This window comes from Apium graveolens, chromosome 6 (genome assembly GCF_009905375.1).
Source record: "Apium graveolens cultivar Ventura chromosome 6, ASM990537v1, whole genome shotgun sequence".
Classification (NCBI taxonomy): domain Eukaryota; kingdom Viridiplantae; phylum Streptophyta; class Magnoliopsida; order Apiales; family Apiaceae; genus Apium; species Apium graveolens.
The window spans coordinates 170,263,891-170,281,037 of record NC_133652.1 but is presented as its reverse complement, the minus strand read 5'-3'; the positions used below and the strand labels follow the sequence as shown (position 1 = coordinate 170,281,037).

The 17,147-nt window shown below is 36.4% G+C and overlaps 1 non-coding gene across 1 annotated transcript; it reads left to right on the top strand.

The window, feature by feature from the left end:
* The first annotated feature begins 3,230 nt into the window (after positions 1-3,230).
* Positions 3,231-3,337, top strand: LOC141669451 (small nucleolar RNA R71). The gene has a single exon (XR_012553736.1). It is a non-coding gene; the product is annotated as a small nucleolar RNA R71 (small nucleolar RNA).
* The last annotated feature ends 13,810 nt before the right edge of the window (positions 3,338-17,147 follow it).

The window sequence follows — 17,147 nt, the reverse complement described above, 5'->3', positions numbered from 1 at the left end:
GAATAGCTGCATGATCAGTGAATACTGTTACTTTCGTACCAAGTAGATACGATCGAAATTTCTCAAAACCAAAGACTATAGCCAAAAGCTCCTTCTCAGTAGTGGTGTAGTTCAATTGGGCACCATTTAAAGTCTTACTCGCATAGTAGACCACATGGAAGAGGTTTTTCTTGCGCTGTCCCAGAACTGCGCCTACCGCATAATCACTCGCATCACACATCATCTCAAATGGTTATGTCCAATCTGGTGCTGTAATAACTGGTGCAGTGATCAAACTCTTCTTGAGAGTCTCGAATGCTGCCAAACATTCATCATCGAATTTGAAAGGCACATCTTTCTCAAGCAAATTGCACAACGGCTTAGATATCTTTGAAAAGTCCTTGATGAATCGCCGATAAAAACCCGCATGACCAAGAAAACTACGGATTCCTTTCACAGAATTAGGTGGGGGAAGATTTTCAATGACTCCCACCTTGGCCTTGTCCACCTCCAGACCCTTGCTAGAGACCTTATGCCCAAGGATAATGCCTTCACGCACCATAAAATGACATTTCTCCCAATTGAGCACCAAATTAGTTTCCACGCATCTTTTGAGTACGGCGCGCAGATTATTCAAACATTCATCATATGAGTGTCCAAAGACGGAGAAGTCATCCATGAACACTTCGACATTATTTCCAATCATGTCAGAGAATATAGCCATCATACATCTCTGAAAAGTGGCTGGGGCGCCACATAACCCAAACGAAACTCTGCGAAAAGCAAACGTGCCAAATGGACAAGTGAAGGTAGTCTTTTCCTGATCCTCTGGTGCAATACAAATCTGATTATACCCGGAATAACCATCCAGAAGACAAAAATACTCATGACCCGCCAATCTGTCAAGCATCTGATCAATAAATGGAAGAGGGAGGTGATCCTTCCTTGTGGCTTTGTTCAATTTTCTATAATCCATGCATACTCTCCATCCTGTAACTGTTCGAGTAGGGATGAGCTCATTCTTTTCATTTGCGACCACAGTGATACCTCCTTTCTTAGGTACACATTGTACGGGGCTCACCCACGAGCTGTCAGAAATAGGATAAATGATGCCTGCATCCAGCCATTTCAGAATTTCTTTCTTCACCACTTCCTTCATGATGGGATTCAGTCTTCGCTGCTGTTCCACAGTTGGCTTACTACCTTCCTCTAGCAGAATTTTATGCATACAATATGAAGGACTTATCCCCTTGATGTCTGCTATGGTCCATCCTATAGCCGATTTGAATTCTCTCAAAATCCTTAAGAGCTTGTCTTCCTCACTACCTGAAAGGTCAGATGAAATAATAACAGGTAACGTAGATGAATCACCTAAAAAAGCATACCTCAAGTGTTCAGGTAATGGCTTGAGCTCCAAGGTAGGTGCTTCCTCTATTGATGGTTTGAGCTTCCCTTCAGCATTCTTAAGGTCAGAAGTACCAAGAGATTCAAATGGTATGTCCAGCTTTCGCTTCCAGGGAGAAGCGTTCAGATATTGTAATTGCTCGTTGCCATCTTCATCATCGCTGTCAAAATCCCCCACTAAGGCCTTTTCCAATGCATCAGACATTAGCATGCGATCGAGTTCCGAAGTAACCGCAGAATCAATCACATCCAATTTTAAGCACTCCTCATCTTCTGTAGGGAATTTCATTGCCTTGAATACGTTGAAGGTCACATCCTGATCTTGGACCTGTATAGTAAGTTCACATTTTTGCACATCTATCAAGGTACGGCCAGTAGCCAAGAAAGGCCTTCCCAAGATTATGGGAATCTTCTTATCTTCCTTAAAATCCAGAATAACAAAATCTGCAGGGAAGAAGAGCTTATCCACCTTAACGAGCACATCCTCAACTATGCCCCTTGGGTAAGTAATGGAACGGTCAGCCAATTGTAGCGACATGTATGTGGGTTTTGGATCAGGCAGATCCATCTTTTTAAAGATCGACAACGGCATCAGATTAATGCTTGCTCCCAAATCACAAAGGCACTTGTCAAAAGTCAGATTGCCAATGGTGCAAGGAATGGTGAAGCTTCCTGGATCTTTTAGTTTTGGTGGTAACTTTTGCTGCAGAACAGCGCTACATTCTTCTGTGAGAGCAACGGTTTCAAGGTCATCCAGTTTCACCTTCCTTGAAAGAATAGTCTTCATAAACTTCGCATAACTAGGCATTTGTTCCAGAGCCTCAGCGAAAGGTATATTGATGTGAAGTTTCTTGAACACCTCCAGAAACTTCCCGAACTGTCTATCCAGCTTTTGTTGCTGCAATCTCTTAGGAAAAGGTGGTGGAGGATAGAGCTGTTTCTCCCCTGTATTAGCCTCAGGCAGAGTGTGTTAAACAGTAGTCTTCCTTAGTTCCGCCGCTTTCTCCTTTTGCTTAGATTCTTCATCTCTTATTTCAGCGTCTACTTCTTTTGCCTTTTCAGCATCAGCCACTTTTCCAGACCTTAAGGTAATAGCCTTGACTTGCTCTTTAGCTTCCTTCCTTCCTGGTACTTCCGTGTCACTGGGAAGAGTGCCAGGTTGATGATTGAGCACTGCATTGGCTAATTGACCGATTTGATTTTCCAAGGTCTTGATAGAAACTGCCTAACTCTTGCACAACAGCTTAAGTTCCTCAAAATCAGCACTAGTAGGTGCAGCTGTACTTCCCTGTTGAGGATATGATTGCCTTGTAGCATACTGCTGTGGTTGCTGGAATCCAGGTGGGTTAAACTGTTTACTCACTCCTTGCTGATATGGTGGCTGAATAGCATTCTGATTATTCCCCCAGCTGAAATTTGGATGATTTCTGTTGTTAGGATGATAGGTCACTGGCACAGGCTGCTGTTGTCGCTGATAATTATTCACATACTGAACAGATTCGTTGACAAGAGAACACTGATCCGTAGCATGAGAACCTGCACAAAGCTCACAAACCATAGCTATTTGATTAACTCCATATGTAGCCAGAGAATCAACCTTCATTGATAGCGCTTGGAGCTGGGCTGCAATAGCGGTGGCTGCATCAACTTCCAGAATACCTGCTACCTTGCCTGACGTCATCCTCTGAGTTGGGTTTTGATGCTCATTTGCAGCCATCGTCTCTATAAGATTATACGCCTCAGTATAGCTTTTAGCCCATAAGGCGCCTCCAGCTGCTGCATCGAGCATGGGCCGAGATTGGGCCCCCAAACCATTATAGAAACCAGTGATCACCATCCAATCCGGCATTCCATGATGTGGACATTTTCTCAACATTTCCTTGTAGCGTTCCCAAGCCTCGCACATAGATTCTGTAGGTTGCTGCGCAAACTGAGTAAGAGCACTCCTCATAGCAGCAGTCTTTGCCATCGGATAAAACTTCACCAGAAACTTTTGCGCAAGATCTTGCCACGTAGTGATGGACCCAGCTGGTTCAGAATGTAACCAGTCTTTAGCCTTGTCCCTCAGTGAGAATGGGAAAAGCCTCAACTTGATAGCCTCATCAGTCACGCCATTATACTTAAAAGTGCTGCAGATCTCGACAAAATTCCTTATATGCATGTTGGGGTCTTCAGTTGCCGCTCCTCCAAAAGAAACAGAATTCTGCACCATCTGAATAGTGCCCGGCTTGATTTCAAAGGTGTTAGCTTGAATAGCCGCATGAAGGATGCTTGACTGAATGTCATCAATTTTAGGCCGAGAAAAATCCATAAGAGCTGGATCAGCTTGAACAATACGATCACCCATGTTTACTGTTTCTTTCTGCTCAGTTCCTGAATCCGAATCCTCAAAATCTAACTTTTCCGGAATATCAAGAACTTCGTCTGTCTCCTCAGCTGTATCTAAAGTCCTCTTGCGAGCACGAGAATGAGTTTGCATAAACGCTTGCTAAAGTACCTGAAACACAACCGGAAAAAATAAGTAACTACTACGTCCTAATCACTGAGTCCTAATGACCAATGATGGTAAGTACATAAACTAAACAAATATGCCGAATCCCCGGCAGGGGTGCCAAAAACTTGTTAGGGCGAAAACACGCGCTAATATTCACGCAAGTATACGCGTTCGCAAGTAATATAGAATATTTTCTAGTTCGTTCCCTCAGAGACTCAGACTAAATTATTGTCTAATTAAACTCACTCACCAATGTATGATTACTTCTCAATGTTAAGACACTAACACTTAAAATTGTTGATTAAATATTAACTATAATTAACTACTTAATTAATCACTTAACTAACACTTCAATTTATTAATAATAAAACACTCATGAGATCACAACTTCATTATTACTTCCTTCTATAGCCATTGTTATTACCTTTAGCATGTGACATTGATGATATTAATCGAATAACACGAAACTGATAAAAGCCAACTTTCATTGTACTAATACCATTCTACCAAGCATCCACAATTAAGATAGAAGTTGAATAGTCATCAATTATGTTGAGTTCCTATATGTCTACAGAAATTGACAACACAACGATTTAAGCACAAGTCATTCCTTTTGATTACATAGGGCAAATAAAACTGTTAGAGTTACCCACTAATCATGCACAACGTACATGAACCTATGCTAGCATGGCAAGTTCTAAATCTCAAGATCCACCGTCGCTTCACAAGAGATTAACACCCTATCTTATATGTTCGCGACGCACATAAGACGAATACGCACAACCAATACTAGATATCATGCAATCATCACACACTAAAGTATTAAACGATTAACTAAAGAATTCCATAATAAATCCGTTGCAACCCCATGATCACGATTAGCCCATAATAGAACTTATCGTCATCATGGGTTCATATGAAATCATGATAAACAAACACAAGAAAATAATAACTAAACTAATTATATTAAAACAGAGTACGTCACAAGAGTAAATAAGTTCAAAGCAAGAAAACTAGCATCCAACGTTACAACGAAACAAGAATCACAAGAAGATATGCTCCCTCTTCGTTGCGGTGTGCTAAATCGGTCTTCTTCCTTATCTCCTTCGCTTCTTGCGTAAAAACACAATCTTCTTCAATCCACACTTGTGAAAACGTCTCAAATCTACTTATATAATAGTCCCATAAAACTCAGATTACATAGAAGTGGAAACCAAACAGAAGTAGAAGTCCTAAAATAATTTGTCTTTTTTCCCGACCCTGCGCGGCCGCTCAGCATAGCTGAGCGGGCGCTCAGCTTGCTGCGCGGCCGCTCAGCAATGCTGAGCGGGCGCTCAGACCTCTACTGGAAAAAAAATGATTTTTGCTCCGTTTCTTCGCCGTAATCTGCCCGTTTCTTTCCTCTCGCAATGGTGAACACATGCCAAGGCTCATTCTTGATGATTCCTCCCCCGAAATGCAACTAAAACCCTGAAATGCATAAACACTAGAAAAACGCATCAAATACACAAAATACTTGATTTCAAGACACCAATTTAAGTCATTTTAAGACGTTCTAAGTGGTATAAAATGCCACTTATCAATATACATCGCTGATTATGGTACAACTAATATTATTCTATAAAACCAAAAGTATTTTACCCTTATAACCAAAACAGAAGCTCAAGTTAGAACGATTTCTGGCATATCTAATATAATCGAAGGTTTTGGAAAATATAATTTCATCTTAACTAATAGCACACATATACATATTCCAAGTGCATTATATTCTAGTAAGTCCACTAGAAATCTTCTTAGTTTTAAAGATATCGGACTTAATGGTTTTTGCATCGGAACCACTTCTGAGACCAGTAAGGAATATTTTTTATCACTTCTTCTAATTCTAGCTACAAGAAAATATTAAAAAAGTTTCACTCGCTTTCCTCGTAATTATATATGGTGAAAAATAGAATTGTTGAGTAATACAATGTCATTGCTTCCAAACTCATAGATCCGAAATCATTTACACTTTGGCACGAAAGATTAAGTCATCCTGATGTCTCTATGATGCGTCGTATTATAGAAAATTTTATTGCCAACAAAGATCTTCCATGCTCTACATGTTCTTTAGGAAAATTGATTACTCGACCATCTTCGACTAAAGTTCAGCTTGAAAACCCAAGTTTTCTAGAAAGGATCCAAGGCGACGTATGTGGACCTATCCACCTATCATCTTGCCCATTTAGGTACTTCATGGTATTAATCGATGCTTCACTAGATGGTCTCATGTTTGTCTTCTCTCAACTCATAATGATGCTTTTGCAAAATTACCTGCTCAAATAATCAAATTACCAGCTCAATTCCCAGATCATTGCGTTAAGTCAATTCGTTTAGATAATGTCGGCGAATTCTCATCTACAACCTTTGTCGATTATTGCATGCCTGTAGGAACCTCAGTTGAACACCTAGTTCCTCATGTGCATACACAAAATAGGTTAGCCGAGTCCTTTATCAAAAGACTCCAACTTAGTGCAAGACTGCTGTTGTTGAAAGAAAAATTACCTACATTTATTTGGGATCACACTTTACTTCATGTTGCTTATATTATTAAGATTAGACCAACTTCCTACAACAAACATCCTCCTCTACAACGGGAACTTGGTCAAATTTCTAATATTTCTCACTTCAAAACTTTCAGAAATATTGTATATGTACCGATTGCTACACAGCAAAGATCGAAGATGGGAGTTCAGAGAAGAATAGGTATCTACGTTGGTTTTGATTCCACATCTATAATTAGATATCTTGAGCCTCCGACTGGAGATTTATTTACCGCAATATATGCAGATTATCATTTTGATGAGTGTATGTTTCCTTCTTTAGGGGGAGATAAACATTCAAATAAAGTTAATCCTGACATAACATGGAATGCATCGGAATTACATTTTCTAGATCCACGTATCGGTCAATACGAACTTGAAATTAAAGGAATTATCCACATACAAAACATCGTAAACCAAATGCCTGATGCATTTAACGATTCTAGAAATGTAAAAAAATCTTATTTACCTACAGTAAACACTCCAGCTATAGTAGATTTACCAATTCAAAAATTAGATACAAAAGAATTGGTAACAGAATCAAAGTCGCGCCTAAAGCATGGTAGACTGGTCGATGCAAAAGATGTTGCACCACGAAAACAAAAATTAAAGAAAATTGATTTTTGGTTATTCTTCCAAAAAAGCTCAACATCTCAGTTGATTGGAGATGCAGATGCTGGATATTTGTCAGATCCTAATTTTGGAAAATCACAAACTGAATATTTATCTACATATTGTGGTATAGCCATTTCCTGAAAATCCACGAAGCAAACTACAGTGACAACCTCAATAAATCAATCAGAACTAATTGCAATTAATGAAACCAGTAGAGAATGTGTTTGGTTGCGGTCTATCATCAAGAATATTCAAGAATCATGTGAATTACCAGACATCACAGGAACTCCCACTATTATTTGAGGATAATACAGCATGCATAGATCAACTCAAGGAATGATATATCAAAAGAGACATGATGAAGCACATTTCACCAAAATTTATTTACACTCATGAGTTTCAAAAGAATGGTAAAATTGATGTACAACAAATTTGATCATGTGACAACCTTGCTGATTTATTTACGAAATCATTACCAAATTTAACATTTTGAAAGTTACGACATAATATTGGAATACGTCGATTCAAAGATATGTTACAACAAAATTTTAGAGAATGATTAGTTTTTCAGGGGAGATTGTACTGTTTTTTCTTGATCAAAGTTGTAATCCCACTGATTTTTTTCTTTGACAAGATTTTAATGAGTTAGTTTACGATCCATTTCATATAACAATCAAAGCGGGGTGTTACAAAGTGATTGTTACTGTAGAAGCTGGAATAACAAGACTATATATAGGAGTAGAAATTTAGATATCATTTAATGTTGTTATTCTTTGCCTTGATTATAAATAGCTTCATCCGGAAGGAGCAAAACTTGCACCGAGCAATTACAATTTTCTATGCTCTGTATCTTCCTCCTGGTTCTCATTCTCTCACTCATTAATATAATATATAATAAGTCAGTAGCTCATCTCTTATTATTGATAGTATATTACAACATCGTTAATATATTTTTGTTCTTTTTCAAAGTGCGAGAATTCAAAGTTTTTAGCTCTCACAGCAGCTACCCTTGATCTTTGGGATTAAAATAAATTAAAGCAACATTGATATACTTTAACACCAAAAAAATAACATAAATTTATTTAACATTTATTTATAGTAAGTATAATCTAGTAAGAGAAATTCTAGGTCCCAAAAAAAAAGGTTCAGAAATATTGTAAGAAAAGTGGACCCCGTATATACACATGAGCAAAATTAAAACTCCACGGTTGTGTTTGGTTGGGGTTGGTTGGATTGGAAGCCATAAGGATATTTTTGGCTTATGTTGCTCACAAAAAGTTTACAGTCTTTCAAATGGATGTAAAAAGTGTTTTTCTTAATAGAGAATTAGAAGAAGAAGTATATGTTGAACAACCTCCAGGTTTTGTAGATTCAAAATTTCCTCATCATGTCTACAGACTTGATAAAGCACTTTATGGCCTTAAGCAAGCTCCAAGAGCATGGTGTGAGACATTAGCTCGGTTTCTTCTGGAAAGTGGATTCAACAGAGGGACTATTGATAAAACTTTATTCTCTCTCAACCATGGAAAGGACTTACTTTTGGTACAGATATATGTTGATGATATCATTTTTGGTTCTACAAATGACAGTCTTTGTAAAAGGTTTGCCAAGCTAATGCAGTCAATATATCAAATGAGTATGATGGGAGAACTTAGCTATTTTCTGGGCCTTCAAGTCAAGCAGAATGAAGAAGGAACTTTTAGTTGTCAATCAAAGTACACCAGAAATTTGTTGAAGAAATTTGGAATGCAAGATTGTTCAAGTACATCCACTCCTATGGCCACTGCAACAAAATTGGATAAGGATACTAGTATATCAGTAGATATTACTGATTACAGAGGTATGATTGGCTCATTACTCTATCTAATTGCAAGTAGACCTGATATCATGTATGCTACCTATCTTTGTGCAAGATTTCAAGCAGATCCAAGAGAATCTCACTTAACAGCTGTGAAAAGAATTTTCAAGTACCTTACGGGTACAGCTGATCTAGGATTGTGGTATCCTAGGGAATCAGACTTTAAGCTAATAGGTTACTCAGATGCAGATTTTGCAGGATGCAAAATTGACAGGAAAAGCACAAGTGGAAGCTGCTAATTTCTTGGAGGCAGATTGGTTTCTTGGTTTAGCAAGAAACAAAAGTCAATTTCCACATCAACTGTAGAAGCAGAATACATTTCTGCAGGAAGCTGTTGTGCACAGGTTCTTTGGATGAAGAATCAGTGACTGGATTATGGGTTAACATATTTTAAAATCCCTATTTACTGTGATAATTATAGTACTATTGCTATGACAGGTAATCCAGTTCAATACTCAATTAAAAGCACATCGGCATTAGGTACCACTTCATAAGGGAACATGTGACGGAGGGTACAGTGGAATTGCACTTTGTTCCAATAGATCAACAACTAGCAGATATCTTCACAAAACCACTGTGTGAAGCTACTTTTACAAGATTGGTAAATGAACTTGGAATGGTTTCAGGTTCTTTCTCTAAATCTGCTTAGTTTATGTTCTGATACATCAGACTTTATGATCAGTATTTTTAGATATTACTATCTTTGTGTATTCTGTGCTTAAATTGAAATTTTCTAAGTGCTGATTGTTATCTGATGTGAATTTCTAAACTCATAGTGATATGAATGTTTCTGTAACTATTCAATCCAATGAGGATAATTGTGCTAGATGTTGACCTAGTAGTCTTTAATATACTAAAGATCCCATGTTTGAAGTAATTATTTATGTGGAAATTTTTAATACAAGCAAATTCTGATATTGAGATTGGTTAGGTTTATTTTGTGTATCTTATTACTAAGTCAAAAACTAGAATAGTGCTTCTTATCTGTTAAGTTCTGATGTTGGTAAATCTTATGGATGTACTAAGTGCTGATAAACCTCACTTATCAAAAGAAAAGGAAAAAGAAAAAGAAAAGAAATAAAAATCTGGTACTCCTTTGAGATCTAGAGAAAAATACATGTGGAAGGGAAGACACAAGTGCATTGCTGGTATTAAGTAATATGCATTAGAAAAGCAAAATAAATTTTCTTGGTGACTTTTCACATTCTCTGATTACTGGAGAAATACTCTGATAATAGCATAAATTCTGATAAGCAGTCGTGACTCGCTTATACTGAGAAGCCACTGTAAAAAGGAATTTCAAAAGATGCATAAAATGAGCACAAAACAGTTGAGGTGGATTAATGCATAAACTCATTTTAGAGTAGACTTCAAACTAATGATAGATTTTGAGCAAAGTTCTAAGTTATGCGTTATTTCTAAGATGTACTGAAGTGAATCAGACTTTACTCTTTGTCTGATATTTAGCTTAATGAACACACTTACGCTCCATGTGAATGATGAAAATTACTGTGGTGATCAATATTATTTTAGATGAACAGTTTAAGTGTCAATTGCATAAATTATGAGGACAAGTTCTGATGGAAGTTCTGATGATTAAAATCTGTTGAAAAAATATAAGTATTTGTGTAAAGAATTACAGAAATAAACATCATTTTTTGAGTTAAGGAGCCATATTCTGATGACTTTTAAATTCTGATAATAATCAAGTTCTGATGCTGACGTGGCAGTATTTATTTGCTTGGTTTACTTTTAAGTCAATACTTGAACGGTTATATTTTTCAGAATATTAGACTATATGAGATAAAGCAGTAATAATCATTTGTTTAGTGGGAACAGTTTCTTTTTGAAAAACTGAACGTGCAAAGTAATAATTACTTATTTACCGTGCCCATTAACTTTTGTCTTAACTGCTGCATGGCTGACAGGTGTAAGGTCTGTTCCACTTCTCAATAATTGTTGTCACGTGGGTTGTCTAAGTAAAAGAAATAAAAGATTTTCAAATCTTTTATTCACATTTCTATTCAATTCACTCTCTCTCTGTTTCTTATTCTCTCACATTTTCTGACGGTTTTCTATACAGATATTTTCTCAAACACCTTTCAGACACTCTAACTTCTCACTTATTTTTTATGGCGCCCAAGGATTTAATTATTGATGGAGCCAAATTTGTACCAAATAACTATGCTGCAATCTTGAATAAGGCTGAAACTCCATCAGATCTGCACTTTGTGCAAGATTTATTAGCCAATAGTGAGATGGGGTATGCTTTGACCCAACCTCAAACTATTTCAAGCAAAAAAGTGCTGACATTTTGGCGAACTGGGCTTTTTGATAATGGTGGTGTTGCTGGTTCACCAAGCATAATTTTCACATCAGGAGATATCGAGCATGTGGTTACTCCAGGAGCAGTTCGTAAAGCTCTCCACTTACCTGAAGGTTGTACATTCTCAACAGTGGAGGATCCTGTATTACAGCAGCTTATGGCTAGTCTGGGCTATGAGAAAAGTTTTGGAAAGCTAGGTCAACTGAAAAGATCAAATATCAGAAAGGAATGGAGTTATTTCTTTGATTGTATCACCAAGGCATTCGCCAATAAATGCTCCAACTTTGATGTTATTCCCATCATGAGTCAGCAAATCGGGTATGCCCTTATCCATCAAACTCATTTTGATTTTGCAAGTGTTGTGCTAGGTTTTATAGGGGATAGGATGACAGAGGATAGGAATGTAGTATACTTTGCTAGATTCTGTCAGCTTATATATACTTGTTGTTGTGCTGATGAACCCCAACCAGCCAGTGATTTAATTTCACCCTTTAAGCTTGCAAAAAGGGCCTTTAATGATTTGTTAAATGCTGACAATAAGAAACAAGTGTTGAGACCCTTACAGATTCCTCAGTCAGTAAAACAAATATTGGTAAATATTGATCCACAAACTTATACATCTGTTTATCCTGATGTCCAACCCACCAACTCATTACAACCAACACAACAGCCATCAGAACATACCATCTCTCACCAAACTCAAACTCAACCACAACCTTCAGCACATCCAGTGAAGCCTTCTTCTTCAAGAGCAAAGAGGACTAAGATAGTACCTCAGTCACAGCAGAAAAGGAGGATAGTTCTGAGAGATGAGTCAGATACTGAGGAACAGGTTCCACTATCAGAACATGTTGTTGTAGAAGCTGAGAAGATCTCTTCTAAGAAAGATACTGAAACTGGGAGTTCTAGGCCCCTCAAAAGGCTTAGAAAGCTAAATTCTGATGATGAAGCTCCCAAAGTGTCTACTTTAACTAAAAGACTTAAAAAGCAAAGAGCCAGGAGGGCTGTAAGTGAATCATCACATTCTGAAGAAATCCTGGAAGCAGCATCCAGGGAAGGGGGTCAGGAATCTCTGATCCCAACAGAACCTATAGTAATTGAATTACTTCACACTACTGAATCAGCTCACAAGTCTCCTATTCAAGAACAAGAGGATATTCCAGAGAAAGTGCCTACACCTAATGTGTCTCCTATTAATGATCCAGTACATGCTGAAGATCCAAGTACAAGTGATGAAATAGATATTCACAACTTGGTTGTACCTGATGTTCTGTACTTGGAAGCTCCACCCACTCAAGCTACTCCACCAACAACACCACTTCTAGATGCTGATTTCAATGCAGATATTTCAACAACACCAGTTCTGAATCTAGATGATGAAGATCAGATTTTAGGTGGGCATCAAAATTTGGATGTTGATCAGAACTTAGTTGCAGATCAGAATTTAGAGGCTGATGTTGAAACCTCTATAGCCTCACATACTGTTATTCTATCAGAGGATGCTGATATTGCAGGCTCTGTAAGTTCTGATACTGACAATGCTGAAATTACTGGTGAAGCTGCTACAAATGTAGATGCTGATACAGCTGGTCCATCTGGACATGCACCACAACAAGCTCCATGCAAAGCTGATCTAATCAAGAAGTTTGTTAGAGAGGATGCACCAGTACCTTGGAGTGAAACTCCTAGTGGAAAGGAGTGGACTAAGGAGTGGAACAAAGTTAATTTTGTTCCTACTGAAAAAATTATTGCTGAGCACCTGGCCAAAGCTGATGAAATGCTGATAAATGATGATTTCAAGGCACAGCTGAGAGTTACTGCATTGAGTGCTAGGCACCTTCAAGGTCAAAACTCAATAACTCATGCCAAGATAAAAAAATTCAAGAAACTTTGATTCAGCAAGATATGAATGTCAAATTGGAAAAGAACAAATTGTTTAAGCCAGCCTTTAACCGAATTGGGTATATTGAAAAGACTCAGGAGAAGCAACAAGATCAGATTTCTGAAATTCTAAAGAATCAAGCTTCTCAGCAAACTCAACTCAATGAGATCCAATCCTCAGTGGAATTGCTTGTCTCTCTTCTTCTACCTGCTGATTCCAAAAAGGGGGAGAAAGTGATTAAGTCCAAATGCAAATCTATTCAACCACTGAAGGGTAAGGATGATGGAAATTATGACCAGGGAAACTCTGAAAAGGGTAGAGGTCATGGTCAAGGTCAAGGTTCTTCATCTAGGAAAGCTGAAACTTCTACACAGAGAACAAGCTCTGATGCTGATAGAAGAATAAGTTCTGGTAAACAAGTTCTGACAAAGCCTGATGTTCCTATACAGGGTGAAAGTCAAGAATCACAGAAGTTTATGCAGACATTGAAGTTTAAGGGGAAGGAAACAACTGTTTACTATCAAGGCCCTAAGTTATAGAAGCTGGATGAAGAAATTTCAAAAAGACTATTTCTCAAAGAAAATCCAGGAATGGACTTTGAAAGTCTAAAGGAAGAAGAAGCCAGACTTAAAGCAGAAAATGTCACATCCAAGTCTAAAGCTTCTATTGTTGAAAAGAAACTTCCAAAGCCTAAGGGTATTGTGATTAAGGAGAAGACAAATTCTGAGGCAACCAAAGCCAAATCACAAGTGGAGGTAGATACAAGATCCAAGGGCAAAGCAAAAATTGATGAACCTGTAAAGGTATACATGCCAATCATGGATGAAGAAATAATTAATGATGAAGATACTAGTCTGATTTTGAATAAAAAGGATATTCAAACAACCTCTGACAGAGCTCATGTTGTTCAAGATCAGGACTTAGTAAAATCAGATATTATAGTGAAGCAAGCAACCTCTGACATAGCTCAAGTTGGCTTGATATCAGAAGATAAAGAAAAGGAAACCTCTGACATTGCTCATGTTAAACCTTCAAAGATGCTACTACCAGGATTCACAAAAGCTCAACAGACTCAACCTTTGAAGACTACATCAAGTGCTTTTGATGCAAGAGTTATTAGAGGAAAGGAAGCTACAGACAGATTAGGATTGGGTAGTTCTAAAGAGAAGAGAATAAACAATACTACCTATGATCCAACTTCCTTAAGTGAACCAGGAGTAGGAGCAACTCCTGAAAGATTGAATCAACTTGAATCTGTACAAATGGTTTACCACTCTATTTTGAAAGAAGATATCATGTTATACTTTATGACAGATGGGAGGGTATTCCAGATTAGGGAGAATGCTATTCCATTGAAGTATTTTGAAGAACTAGAACATGTTCTATTTCTACATCAAGTGAAAAACAGATCAACAGATGGTGTTGCAGGTTATTTAAAATCAAATATTCAAAGACAGGAGAGGCTTTACTCTGTAAAGTCTGACATCCCATATTGTCCTATGTACAGATCTCACAGTGGAGATATTGTTGAAATGAAGCTTAATACTGCTAAAATCATCACTACATGTTCTGGTATTAAGGGACTTGAATTCAATCTAGAGTCTAAAAAAGCCTATATCATCAGACTGGATCGGGATATAAAGAAAGCAAAAATAAATGATCTCAGGGCTGCTATCTTTCAAACAGGTGAAGATATAGTTGAACTTAAAGATGCAAAAAGGAGGATGAAGAATGAACTTGAATATGCTGAGAGAAGTCTGTTAAGGAACTATCTCAGAACAACTCCTGACATCAAAGAGATCGGAAATTGAAGCCCAGTCAAAGATCTACAACTTCTGAAGGATATACAGACTGAAGCTGGTATCAGACTTTAAGGATGGTAAAGCTGTAAGGACTGTAAGTTGTAGTTATCTAGTCAAATTCTCATGCATTTGTACTTAATGTTTTTGACATCATCAAATATCTGTTGAACTTGTATATTATGCTAATTTACAAGTTGGGAGATTGTTAGATATATTTTTGATGGCATGTCTAATGATGATTTGTGTTTAGTTTTCAGATCTTAACTAACAGGACAAATCAGGACTTAACTGGAAATCAGTACTTAAACTGAAGTCAGGACTTAAGATATCAGAACTTAAGTTATCAGAACTTAAGTTATCAGAAGATATTTATCAGGAGATAATATCAGGACTTAAGGAGACTTTCAGATAAGGAAGGCGGTTGATTGAAGGAAAGAAGATTAAGACTAAAACAAGAAGAGATATGCATAAAGAAGAATTCTATGAAGAATAGAATACTTGGAAGAAAAAATAACTAGTTGATATATTTTAGGATGCAGACTTATGTTCGATATCAATTAGAAGATTATCTTGTAACTGTGTGTCTATATAAACATAGCATAGGGTTTACACTATAAGTGTTATCTTAATCGAGAATATTATTCATTGTAACCCTAGCAGCTCTCGTGATATTTGTTTATCACTGAGAGAGAACGGTTCCATTGTAATACTGTTTTATTAATAAGATTATTCTGTGTTTCATACTTGTGTTCTTAATTCGATTTGATTGTGCTAGACACTGTATTCAACCTCATCCTATAGTGTGTGTGACCTAACAATAATGTAGGTGGTTAAGAATGAAATGGGTGAAAGAATGAAAAAATTTTAAAAAATTAATCATTTTCCACTTAAAATCTCATTCCATTCCATTACATTCATCCCAACCAAATACAACATACATGCATCTTGGAAAAAAATTTCAAACTTTTTTCGGCCCATAGCAATTCTCATCAAGTCTAGTAATCTGAAGTCGCCGATAAGATTTGTACTCCCTCTGTCCCATTCATTTCTATACATTTTCCTTTTTTTGGATGTTCCATTCAATTGTATACATTTCAAACTTACCAAAAATAGTAAAAAAATTATAATATAAAAATCAACTACACCCACTATTTTCTCCCACTACACTCAGTTTATTCATTAAATAATGAAAGGTTCCACCACTACCAACTTTATCTTTTTTCACTAAATTACTCCCTCTGTCCCATTCATTTATACACACTTTCCCTTTTTGGATGTCTCATTCAATTCTATACATTTCAAACTTATCAAAAATAGTAAAAATATCATAATATAAAAATCAATTACATCCACTACTTACTCCCACTACACTCACTTTATCCATTAAATATTGATCGATCCCACCACTTTACCCAACTTTATACTTTCTTCTCACTAAATTATACTTTTTCCTTCTCTCTCATCCCACTATCTTACCAAAATTACCAAAAATAACATTATTTTCCTAATATGTCTTGTCCTCCGTGCCCAAACCATTTGTATACAAATGACTGGGACGGGGACAGAGGGAGTACACTTTTTCTTTCTCTCTCACCTCACTATTTTAACAAAAATAACATTATTTTATTATGTTTCTTGTCCTCCGTGACCAAATCATTTGTATACAAATGGCTGGAAGGAAGCTAGTAACTATATAATATGGGCATCTCCAACACTGATTCAAAAATTTTAATTTGGGATAGATTATCCCAAATTCTTCTTCAACAGTGATCAAAATTTACTTTAAATATAAAATAATAATTTTATTACTTTTGTAATTTTAGTTTATTGAATTTAAAATTAATATGTAATTAATTAATGAATGTTAATAATATTTTACATGTTAGTGAAATGATATGTTTTTAGCTAATTAAGTCTATAATTTTAATATTTTTTAAGTGTAATAAAAGAAATTATTTTTTAATTTAATTAATTTATCATATATAATATAAATAGTTAATCATGTTTAAACATTAAATTTAAGAATAAATAGTTTAATATTATATTTGCGAATTATAATACATAAAAGATAATTTGGATCAAAATTTAGATCACACCTCATTGAGTTTGTCAAAAATTTAGATCAGAATTTGGATATATTGGTAATTGGAAATGTCCTCATAAACTTACTAGTAAGAGTAAAAATACAATTTTAGAAAGAGCAGCATT